At 35.4% G+C, this 12,536-nt stretch overlaps 1 protein-coding gene and 2 non-coding genes across 4 annotated transcripts in view; 2 read left to right on the forward strand and 1 right to left on the reverse strand.

Annotated features, from left to right (window-relative positions):
• Positions 1 to 12,536, forward strand: part of Cirl (Calcium-independent receptor for alpha-latrotoxin) — a 1,849,656-nt gene that overhangs the window by 55,073 nt on the left and 1,782,047 nt on the right. The gene's annotated exons all lie outside the window — the stretch shown is intronic.
• TRNAN-GUU (transfer RNA asparagine (anticodon GUU)) lies at positions 481 to 553 on the reverse strand. Its single transcript has one exon. It is a non-coding gene; the product is annotated as a tRNA-Asn (tRNA).
• On the forward strand, positions 927 to 999 carry TRNAN-GUU (transfer RNA asparagine (anticodon GUU)). Its single transcript has one exon. It is a non-coding gene; the product is annotated as a tRNA-Asn (tRNA).

Consider the following 12,536-nt stretch of genomic DNA (forward strand, 5'->3'; position numbering starts at 1 on the left):
CCAATCAATAAATGTGACATAGTTAATTATTAAGACTACACATTACTTGACAAGCGAGAAGACGGACCCATTTAACCTATATTCACTTCAGAATATTAGCTAATTAAATGAATGATACTTCTCAATAGTTCATTCTTTATCTGTAATATTCTTTTACCCTTAAAACTCAAGAATAATGATGCAAATCAAGCTTTCAGGTATAACTTCCTGTAAAGTTGATTTGAATAATTTCGAGGGAAAAATTGTTCCGGGGCCGGGTATCGAACCCGGGACCTTTGGTTTAACGTACCAACACCCTACCAACTGAGCTACCCGGGAACTCTACCAGACACCAATCCAATTTTTCCCTCTATATCCACAGACCTCAATGTGACTTAAATTGTGGTTTTCTGTTAACGAACAGTGAAGTGTATTATGCAAATCAAGCTTTCATGTATAATTCCCTGTAAAGTTGATTTGAATAATTTCGAGGGAAAAATTGTTCCGGGCCGGGTATCGAACCCGGGACCTTTGGTTTAACGTACCAACGCTCTACCAACTGAGCTACCCGGGAACTCTACCAGACACCTATCCAATTTTTCCCTCTTGAGGTCTGTGAATATAGAGGGAAAAATTGGATCGGTGTCTGGTAGAGTTCCCTCTATATCCACAGACCTCAATGTGACTTAAATTGTGGTTTTCTGTTAACAAACAGTGACGTGTATTATGCAAATCAAGTTTTCAGGTATAACTCCCTGTAAAGTTGATTTGAAAAATTTCGAGGGAAAAATTGTTCCGGGCTGGGTATCGAACCCGGGACCTTTGGTTTAACGTACCAACGCTCTACCAACAGAGCTACCCGGGAAGTCTACCAGACACCGATCGAATTTTTCTCTCTTGAGGTCTGTGAATATAGAGGGAAAATTTGGATCGGTGTCTGGTAGAGTTCCCGGGTAGCTCAGTTGGTAGAGCGTTGGTACGTTAAACCAAAGGTCCCGGGTTCGATACCCGGCCCCGGAACAATTTTTCCTTCGAAATTATTCAAGAATAATGATATTTTAGAAACAATTTCAAATTAGTGTAACTCTGAAAATATTGAGATTAGGACGCATGTATTTATGACATTTTTTGCTCAGAATGTTTTCGGAAATAAGCTACGTAAGGAATGGTAAATCCTCGTGAATCACCCTGTATATACATACATGCAAGTATTCATGCGAAGTTAGTGGAATTGGTTGATGTAGTTATGCTTTTTAAGTAAGTGAATACCAGTGTTACCATCAATGCATAGTGTGGTCTTCACTGGAGGGTGCAAAGGTATGATTTCTCTCCGCTGTCTGTCTTTGAACAGCAACGCTGCCCTCTTGAATGCTCACGCGCCAGTAATTTCCCCTAAGGGTTTTACACAGCTCAGATCCATATATGGTAGTGACTTGCAGTCTATCAAGAAGAAATAGCTGTCTCAATAACTTATAAGAATTTGCCTGCTCATTTACACGTGTGTTGTATCATGAGATTCTTAAATGGTATGTGGAATGCAAACTGTTGTATTTCCTGATTGCAATGACTGTATTGTGAAGCATGTTCCTTGTGAGAGTATGTGAAATAGCGTTCTGTAATTTCAAATCCTCCATTATATGGCTTGTGAGTTCTTTGTTGTGCCTGAATTGGTAATGTTCCGGCTACGAATGCAGTGGACACGAGACTGATTTCCGGCAGGAAGTGAAAATTTATATTCTTTCAAAGTCGGGTTTTATGTACGAGTCGTGATCAAATGAAAATCGTTGCGGCCTATTTGTGAATTTATTGAATCAGCCATTTCTAAAAGAGCTTTATTCCGAAATTGCAATACCAAACAGTTCTCCGTAATGATGACCTTATTCCAGTAATGTAACCTTATCAAAATGTTATGAATATTGTAAAGCTTCTATATATTATTAAGGGGAGAGGATGGTATTTTTTGGTGAAAAATGGGTAATTTAAAAAAAAATCTTTAAAATACTCTGTGATATGTGTGGAATGCATAGCATAACATCACAGTCTACTATATACAGTCGCGAAGCTTGAGGTGATTTTTTGCAAATCTCGTGATAAAGCGCTCCAAGCGGTTAGCAACTAGAAACAATAGACTGTCCACGGTCGACTTTGGACTGTGTCGTCTTTCCATCGAGTGCTAGCTCGTTGCGTATTTCACATTGATGCTTGTGAAATGTTCGTTATTGGTTGTAATGAAAATGTTAATGGCTAAAATACGATAATTGGAATAATAATATTTTACTAGAGACGTAAAAAAAATTAAGTTTGTTTTAATGAAATTTATTGATCACGTTTTATTTTAAATTCTGGTGGGATTATTATTGCTTAGGCCTACCTTTTTTTTTCAAAGCACATGTTTTTAATTATAGCTGTTAATTTTGTTGTTATTTTTATTTGTTACTTTACTAGAGACGTAGAAAAAGTCTGTTAAAATAAAATTTATTGATCACGTTTTATTTCCAATTCTGGTGTGATTATTATTGCTTAACCTCATCCCACTTTGTTAACTACGTAAGCCTACACTACAAGTACCGGTACACGTAAGTTTCTCCATTAATTCATATTTCCATTATTATTGCTGTAAAGGGAAATGCAAATTAATATTTATTGGTTTCATAGTTAATTATCGCTATAATCTTGAATGAGTGAAGCGATTATAGTAAATTTCAGTTCGTTTTGCACAAACAAAAATAATATTAACCTATTTCTTGCAGGTATCTTAGAGTTTACGGTGGAATTTAATATACTTCATTAAAATAATAAATTAACTTTATGCATTTAATATTTCAATAATGGAAAGAAGGTGTTAATTTTTCCAAAAGAACACGACAACGAAAGTGTAACATATTTTGTCGTGTGCTAGGAGAGATATCTGCGATGATGAGGCGATAGTAGCGATCCTAGTGGTGGGCAACTACCCATGTTTGCATTTTTACTACATATTGAGCTTCGCGACTGTATATAGTAGACTGTGATAACATCTTGTGGGTATTGATGCCCTTATCGGATGTTGAGTCTCCATTTTTAAACTTACTGCGTTATGGATTTTTAAATCACTCGCCCACTTTTATTGTTGTTTCCAATAAATTAAATTAAACGATTTTTTTTTCTTTAAAATACCCTTTGGTATGTGTGGAATGCATTGCATAACATTTTATGGGTGTTTGTGCCCTTATCGGATTTGAGACTTATTTTTAAACTTCCTGTGCTATGGATTATTAAATCACACGCCCGCTTTTATCGGTTTCCAGTAACTTCATATTTTTTGCTACATTGCCAGACAAAAAAGGATATAATTTCTGAACTATTTTTAGATACATGCATGAAATTTAGAACATACATTTTTTAGACTATTAGGAAACTTTTCTCTGTAACAAAATTTTGTTAATTGATTTCATTTTAAAAATATGTCCGTTTGTTTGCAAGAAAGAAAATCAGAAAATTGTTATTGAATTGTAATAATTGTTTATTTTACAAACGTAGGGACTAATATCAAAATTCTGTTACAGACAGTTTGTAGAACATGCTTTTGCAAATACATTGCAAAAAACTGTTTGAATCTATATTTAAAAACGGTTTAGATATATCGGTTTTAGTACAATCCTGCGTTGGGTATATTTTTTTCAAATTTGGGTCCCCAAATATTTTTTTTTATATTTTTATTTGGTTGAGTTGCCACAGCTATGAGCTCTCTACATACAAAAAGTTAATATTTTACACCAAATAGGAAAATAGTTTTAAAAAATACCATCCTCTTCCCTTGTATGTATGTATGTATGTATGTATGTATGTATGTATGTATGTATGTATGTATGTATGTACGTATGTATGTATGTATGTATGTATGTATGTATGTATGTATGTACGTATGTACGTATGTATGTATGCATTAACATTACAATTGGGTATACACCCGTTGGCAGTGGTATATAATATACAATAATACCACTACAATAATACAATAGTTACAGCAATAAAAATAAAATAAACTTAAATTTATTTCTAACTACAAATAAATAGATGCAACAAACCTAGGACTATAAATTAAAGCTGCTATAATAACGCCTACAATAAGCAAAAGTAAACCTAATCTATTTCACCAAAGTATTACCAATTTAAGTAATTACATATCACCTTAATTAATTACATATCAACTTAATTACATATCATCTTAATTAATTACATATGAACTTAATTAATTACATGACACAACTTTGTTCATTACACTGCACTTACAAATATACACTGCACCTACACCTGCATGGAATAATGTCATCTCTTAACGTAGGCCTATACATCGACTCTAAAAATGTCAGATTTCTTCAAAATTTTGGTAAATAATGTTTTTGCCTCATCTGGAAGCTCATCTCTTCTAGTTTTCAAAAATATAAAACTTGTATCTATTATCTCAATAATTTCATAATTATTTGGGCATCTATGATATAAGCGCAATATACCGTTTAATTTTTGTGTTTAAACTGTATTAAATAACGGTGAATGAACAATGCTCATTTGACGTTAAACAGAATCTTTGAAAATTTAAAATGAACTCTACAACCTAGATTTGATTAAATCATCAGAGGGCACAGACAATAAGACACTCTTAATTCACATTGTTGTTTAGTCAACTGTCCGAAGTCAGGTCTGAACCTCACAAGTGATACCAAGAAGGCACCACTTATGGGACAACTAGGCCAGGAGATAATGGGGTAGGGTGGCCAGTTCCTTTCCCCCTGCATTGCATGCATCGCCGACTAGCTACATATTACACTAATCAGACTTCAGATGCATACAAACAATTGTTCTCCCTCTGACACATATCGTCAAGTGAGATGCACTGCCTGATAATAGATCTACATATCAGCCAGAACCTCAATCAGAGGATTATATCACATTATACAAATGTAATGAATTATTTAAAAATCTCCATTTGTCGTACTACGAGCATTTTCTTTAACCAGTTAGAAATAGTTACCTTCCTTTTGAAAAACTAATCGTTTAAACTTATACAAGAAATCAAATTTTCTGAGCCATATTTAAAAGCAATTGTGTTTTGTCTACATTTCTCGCTGTCTCACCCATTCCTTGCATATCCGAGCTGCACGAAAACTATTGGAAGAAGAGTAAAGGAGAGGGCAAACGAAATTTCGAGACAAGATATTTTTAGTAATGTTAAAGACCTAGGATCACTAAAATACTATAGGGAGGTTAAACAGTTTCGGGAACAGGAAGAATATATTAGACTAAATTCAAGGGAAGAGAGAACAGGAATGGCATGGTGGAGATTAGGTATCTGAAGGCTCAAGAATAAGAGAGGGAACGTAGAGAAGGATAAATGTCCTTCGTGTGGACTAGGGGAAGACGCAATGCATATTGCGTTAAAGTGTTAGGCAACGAATGATTTGAGAAACAGTTGGGTGGATAAAAAATTTCTACAAATAAACGCTATAGTAGCTTATAAAAATGAATGGTCCCCTAAACACCAGCAATCTGCATAAATTAGGAAAATTTCTTTTTAGAGTTAAAATTAGATGTGAAGAGAAAGTCAAAGCTCTAACGGATATGGAATTATAAATGTTGAGTAGTCGGACACGATAGGAAACTGCGAAAAGTAGTCAGTGTAGTTAACATAATAATAATTTTTAAGAGATTGAGTATAGAAGTAAAAAAGCTAAAGTAAGAGTTTTAAATATAAGAGCTATACTTACGAGCGCTATTCATAAAGTAACTTCCGTTTATTTTTTACAAACCTGTGAATGACACTACAGAATTGGGTTACAATACGTTTGAAACTATACACTCTAGTTTATTTTTCCACATACTTTCCAGTCACATTGAGACACTTGTCGTAGCGTTTGACGAGCTTTGAAATTCCGCAATCGTAGAATTCGGCCGCCTGCGACTGAAGCCAACCTACGACGCTGGTTTTCAACTCTTCGTCATCGTCAAAGCGCTTCGAGCCAAGCCACGTCTTCATGTGCATGAAGAGATGGTAATCGCTAAGCGCCAAATCTGGGCTATAGGGAGGATGATCCAATACTTCCCAGTTGAACTCTTGCAGTTTGGTCGCAGTACGACGTGCTGTTTGCAGCAGGGCGTTGTCATGCAGGAAAATCACCCCAGAGCTCAACATGCCACGACGTTTGTTTTGAATGACATTTTTCAAGTTTGTTAGTGTGTTACAGTAACGCTCAGCGTTAATTGTGGCATTCCTCTCCAAGAACTCCATTAGCAAAACTCCTTTTCTGCGATGAGTTTCCTCGTGGAAAGTGTTTGAAAACACTTTGTGAGTTTTTTTCGGGGAGTGAGTACTGCCCCACTGCATTGATTAAGGCTTTGTCTCATCTCCTGTCACAATCTGATCGAGAAAAGCATCACCTTCTCTTTCGTAACGCTCAAGGAAGGACAGTGCTGCTCCCATCCGCTGAGCCGTTTGTACCTCAGGAAGGAGTTTAGGCACCCATCTGGCAGAAAGTTTCCGGTAGCCCAAATCTTCAGTAATAACTTTGTACAGAAGAGTACGATTAATCTTTGGAAAATCCTCACTAAGCTCCGACATGGTGGACCTGTGGTTTGCTCTAACCCTTTCGTCAACCAAACGAATCAGATCTGCATTCACGATATTCGGTCGACCACTTCTCTCTTCATCATGGACATTGGTTCGCCCATTTTTTAACATACGGCACCATTCTCTTACACCACCTTCACTCATTACGTCTGGCCCATAAACTTCACAAAGTTGGGATGGATTTCACTAGCTTTACAGTTTTTGGTCACAAGAAATCTTATTACAGAACGTACCTCACACCTGGCGGGGCTTGCGATTGCAGCACACATTTTGACAGTACGTGGCTCAGAGAGGAACAAAGACACGACCTTGACTCTACCGCTGCTCGATGCGTATTACTTCAAGGTACACTCCACCGCAAGAGCGGCGCCACTGCCTCTGTTGTTACGCACGCTATATGAAAACGGAAGTTACTTTATGAATAGCCTTTGTATTATTAAATTATTATTATTATTGTTATTATTATTATTATTATTATTATTATTATTATTATTATTATTATTATTATTATTATTATTATTAGGGTGTACAGAGGATACTTATAGGTTCAATATGTAGCAGTTCTTGTAATGTTTGTATAGAGTGTGATGGCGGATTAAGAACTTGAACACATCTAATCCGCCATGACATGAACAAAGATTGATGAAATAAATATCCTTGCTGCATCTCTCCAGACACCATTACAGCGTTGTCACATTGCATAAAGTTTTAAAATTCCCTTGCAGAACGAAACCCTACATTTGTTTGGATGAAATTTCTGCACATTTAAAGGACAAAACGTAAATTCTTTCAGTAATTTATTATCATAATATACTGCTCTCTTAAACTGATTGAGCATATTGGGAATTAATTCAATAGCTTCTTCAAAACACGATAAGAAATGTTTCATATAAAATACTTTTTTTTCTCGAAAATGAAGCAAAAACGAGCAAAATTATATTAAACTTTTTTGTTTGAAATATCTCAAAGAATAACACCCTGAAATTAATGACAATACTTACAGTTCAATCCTCTGTATTTACTAAAACATGACGCAATAATTTAAAGGAACATAAATATGCATTTTTATTCAAAATAAAATTCATTTAGGACACTAACAAATTCGTAATTCGTAGAAATAATTTACCAGCAATAAATAACAGTGTTAAAAATACGTAAGTCATTGAAATTCCTAATCCTGATAATTACGTACAAACCAGAATTACGTACAACTTGGTTACATATAATCCAAGTTCTACTATATACTTTTATTTTTTTTATGAAGCAATCGACAGATGCGTGCTTGTCTAGCATTTAATGAAATTCCATATTTAGATTAACCTACTGTTGGTTGCCTTCTTTCCGGCATGAACCCATGTCTAGACGGAGAGCAAGGATTTGTTCAGTTGGAAGCTTCAAAGTCTTTCGTCCTTATTATAGAGCACTCTTAAATGCATGAAGAATATCTTGATTTAAAGATACGCATTCAACTCGTTTGTGGTACACTAAAACATAACTCAAATTCGCTACAGACTTGATGCGACTTTGAAGAACATGGTCGTATCATCTCTTGTTAATACCCAACAAGTTTTTGTGTCTCTGGTCGGGACACTCATAAAGCAAAATTTTTATGTCCTTGCACACGAGAAGAGTTTTTCTTGCTGTTAAGCGCCTTCACCAAGTGACAGGTTTTATACGGAGACGCACGTTCACCCTTGAGAGGAGAGGAGGGTGATAGCGTGTTTAAAAATCTAAATCCGTGGTCCGGCAAGTTGTTCAGTCATTGCTTTTAAGTGCAAAAATGTGAAATAAACTATAAGCCTTATTTTTTTTTTATCACACAACAATTTCTTCATGTTTCTTTCTCATTTAATGGTCGTTGAATACCTGTACGTTACAGAAAAATGAAACAATTTTTTCGAAGGCCTAACGCGCAATCGTAAGTAAAGGCTGGTTCACAATAAACCGGGAACGGAATCTACAACGAGAACGAGAACGGAAACATTGTTAAAATAATTGTATTTAAATGTGAGCATTCACAATAGTTAATTGTAAATGCTCACATTTAAATACATTTATTTCAACAATATTCCTGTTCTCGTTCTCGTTGTCGTTTCCGTTCCCGATTTATTGCGAACCAGCCTTAATTCATCATCCACCTTTCAAATATTAGGCTTTTTGATCTGTTACGTCAGTGATGTCAAAGCAAGGGCATTTTTCTGACATTGACGTCGTGCGCGGGCAGCAAGCGCTAAGTATGGAAAGAGGAAGGGTTGTGTATATGAATAAGCAACCTGTTGGATTAAGAAAACAGTGGTGCACAAACTTCAAACGGAACGTGAAATTTTATGTCGTTATTTTTATATGGCTTCTTTCTGTTTAATATTATCTGTACTGTCTGTAAAACAAAAGTACTAACACTGATTTCTTAATATTGCACTTGTGTTTTAAATCTTAATAACATAATAGAGAGTTAAGAAGGAATATTCACTTAAATTCCATAGTAGTATAGTATTATACTGTATTAAGTGGATGAAACACATCATTCATAAAGAAAGTGATATTCCAAGAAAAGAGATTGAGTATGACATGATTATATATATATATATATATATATATATATATATATATATATATATATATATATATTATTTTAATGTACCGAAGTACGTATGATATTTCCATGCAGATATTCTGCGTCATCATACCATGAAAGAGTAATGGAACGGAGAAAAATTCTCTCCGGCGCCGGGATTTGAACCCGGGTTTTCAGCTCTACGTGCTGATGCTTTATCCACTAAGCCACACCGGATACCACCCCGGCGCCGGACAGAGCTGAAAACCCGCGTTCAATTCCCGGCGCCGGAGAGAATTTTTCTCCGTTCCATTACTCTTTCATCGTATGATGACATGATTAGTTGGAATTTATATTGATGGTGTCTTGAGGCTTAAAAAAGTAATTAATAAACTAATCAAAACAATATTACAGTACAAAGCAAAGTTACCTAGGTACTGTATCTGTTTTAAGTGTAACTAATATTCCATAACAAAACTCTTATCGCATTATGCTTTTAAGGTGATATTTGTGAGCAACTTCCTATCATCAGAATATTAAATTGTTTTCTCGAAATCTGCTGAAGCTATAGAGCTGACATTTCTACAACACATGGGCACGTATCTTTTGCTTATGATGTAACATTCATTTCCTTACAAACAATTTCGATGCGAATATTTTCAAAAATTTCAATACGCTATCTTCAGTAATACGTATATACGGTATATTATATTTACGAAAAGATTCTGTAAGGCTACTAAATAAATAGGCCTATACCTGAATATTTCACTTTTCTATACGAAAAGTTGAGAAAATATTTATTTTGAATAAAAAAATCAAACTTGTGAAAAATGAGCATTAAAATTAAAACGTACATTCTTATAATGCACTTATAGGCCTACTTCTCAGGCAAATAAAAAAATTAACATGGATACAGTTTTAATAAGTTCTCTTCCCTTTATCTATTGAATCAGTGCTGGCCATCCTTAATATAGCTCGACCAAGCGGCATATACCACCTCTTTCGTCTGTCTCTTTCCTTTCCGCTGTAAAGCGCTCAGGCTCTCCTGGGCTCTAAAGCGCGCGCTTTCTCCTGTGGGCATCAATTGACATGCCTGTGTTACGTCCTCAGTTCGATCTTTTTAATTGTCTTCCAAAGTCTCTCTTCACTTAAGTGAATATTTTAATAGTATTTACAGAATTCTTGTTTCTTGCATTCTTTAAATGTGTTCTTTTCAATATATTGTTTGCATTTGTCCTTTCTTTTGTTTATTAAGAATATATTTATTTCCATTCTAATTTGTTCATTAGAGACGCTGTGAAATTTGGTACAGACTTTATCTGGTATTAAAAGTCTCATCTCTACGGTCTGAACGTGTCTAATATCTTTCTTACAAATTAAGCTTTCAGGAATAACTCCCTGTAAAGTTAATTTGAATAATTTCGAGGGAAAAATTGTTCCGGGGCCGGGTATCGAACCCGGGACCTTTGGTTAAACGTACCAACGCTCTCCCACTGAGCTACCCGGGAACTCTACCCGACACCGATCCAATTTTTCCCTCTGTATCCACAGACCTCAAAGTGGGCTGATAACAGTCAAGCAACCAACATTTGAGTGCACACTAACTCTGTGTGACTTTAAATTGTGGTTTTCTGTTACGTACAGTGACATGTATTATAGAAATTAAGCTTTCAGGAATAACTCCCTGTAAAGTTAATTTGAATAATTTCGAGGGAAAAATTGTTCCGGGGCCGGGTATCGAACCCGGGACCTTTGGTTAAACGTACCAACGCTCTTCTTCATTACGAATTATTCGCACTCGTATAACAGAGAGGGAACTGTCAACATTTTGTAAAGCTTTATTGCAGTGTTTTTCAGTGTACTTTTAACCCTCGCAACTTAGCTGCTCTAGAATTTCATACTAATCTGGGGACTTTCTTGAGCCCAAGATTATTTGTTGTTAATAATTAGGATATAGTATAGCTTAATGCATTTTATATATACTAGTATAAGCAAATTGAAAGTTTTTGTTGCTCCTAGAATTATTCACTATATTTTAACAATTAATTGATTAATTAATTTAGTTTAATAGCAGAGTATTTATTCTGTATCTGTAGTAGGCCTAATTATTTTTGAATAAACAACAAATTGACACGCAGCACACTATTTCATATCTATCCTATTCTGAATAACGCACTTGACAATTAAAAATAATGCTTGTTAGCTTAACGGAAGAAAAATTAAAGTTCGAATGGTACAATATTTCAGAATAAGCATGGGGAGGAATTCTGAAAGATTAATATTCCACGAACATTTCGAAATAAATTCTTGCTGTATTTAGAGCAACTGGCTACGGACTGGAATATCCCAAGTTCAATTTCAGGTGGTAAGAGGATTTTTCTCGTTTCCAAAACTTCAAGAATGACTCGATTCTACTCACAAGGGAACCTCCCCAGGTCATGGTTCTTGAATTTAATGGAAATTCATATTTAAGCTAAACTAGTCGTTTGTTTCGTTTTTTCCTCGTTTACCAAATATAACGACTTGAAAATCGATGCTACTTACGCCGCTTCTTGCACGCACTTGGATCCTTAAGCCTTGGTTTTACTTAACCGCCGCATCCGGACTACACGAGAGATAGTAAGTGGTTTCTGTAACTGCGATGTGCGAGATCTGCGTACCACGCAGTCATAGAAACCACTCACTATCTCACGTATAGTCCGGATTTTTGCGAGGCGGGCCTCGCAACTCCCATGGGTCGGTTCAGAAAAACCAAGGCTTTATAGTTCGCGCCACTGTATCACAGCTCCCGCAATAATGCTCTGGTCTATTTTATTTTTCTACTAACTCACATTAATAGAATGCTCTTGCTGAAATCCAAATCAGTTTGAATTTCAAGTATTTATTAAATATGATAGTGTGTATTCAAATTGAAGTGGTCGGAACACAGAGCCATTGAACAGTACAAACATTTCATAGGCTGGTTTTCACACTCTTCTGTAACACACACACACTGTTTCCAACTTGCAACATAGTTTCAAGAACGTTACCAACTTTCTCACATGTTTCTCCGTTACATATCCATACCTCTGCCACGCGTATATTAGCATGTCATTGAGGACAGGTGAATCAAACTGTTGACACACAACAGAGTGCAATGAAGCTCCTATCGTGCAATATGTCTGGAATGTTTTCATAGATAATTTTGTCTGAAATACTCTTCTAGTCTTTTACGATTTTATATTGCCTAAAAAAATACACATTCATTGGTTGCACAAATCTTGTAGTTCTTGGAGGTATATTTTGTGTTTTAATTGTCTTGTCATGTAAAATATTGTTTATTCCTTCAAAAGTGAATATAGTGTCATCTATCTGACCACTCCAGGATTCTAAAAGTAGTACGGGTAGTATGTCTTTTTT

This window comes from Periplaneta americana, chromosome 10 (assembly GCF_040183065.1).
Source record: "Periplaneta americana isolate PAMFEO1 chromosome 10, P.americana_PAMFEO1_priV1, whole genome shotgun sequence".
NCBI lineage: Eukaryota > Metazoa > Arthropoda > Insecta > Blattodea > Blattidae > Periplaneta > Periplaneta americana.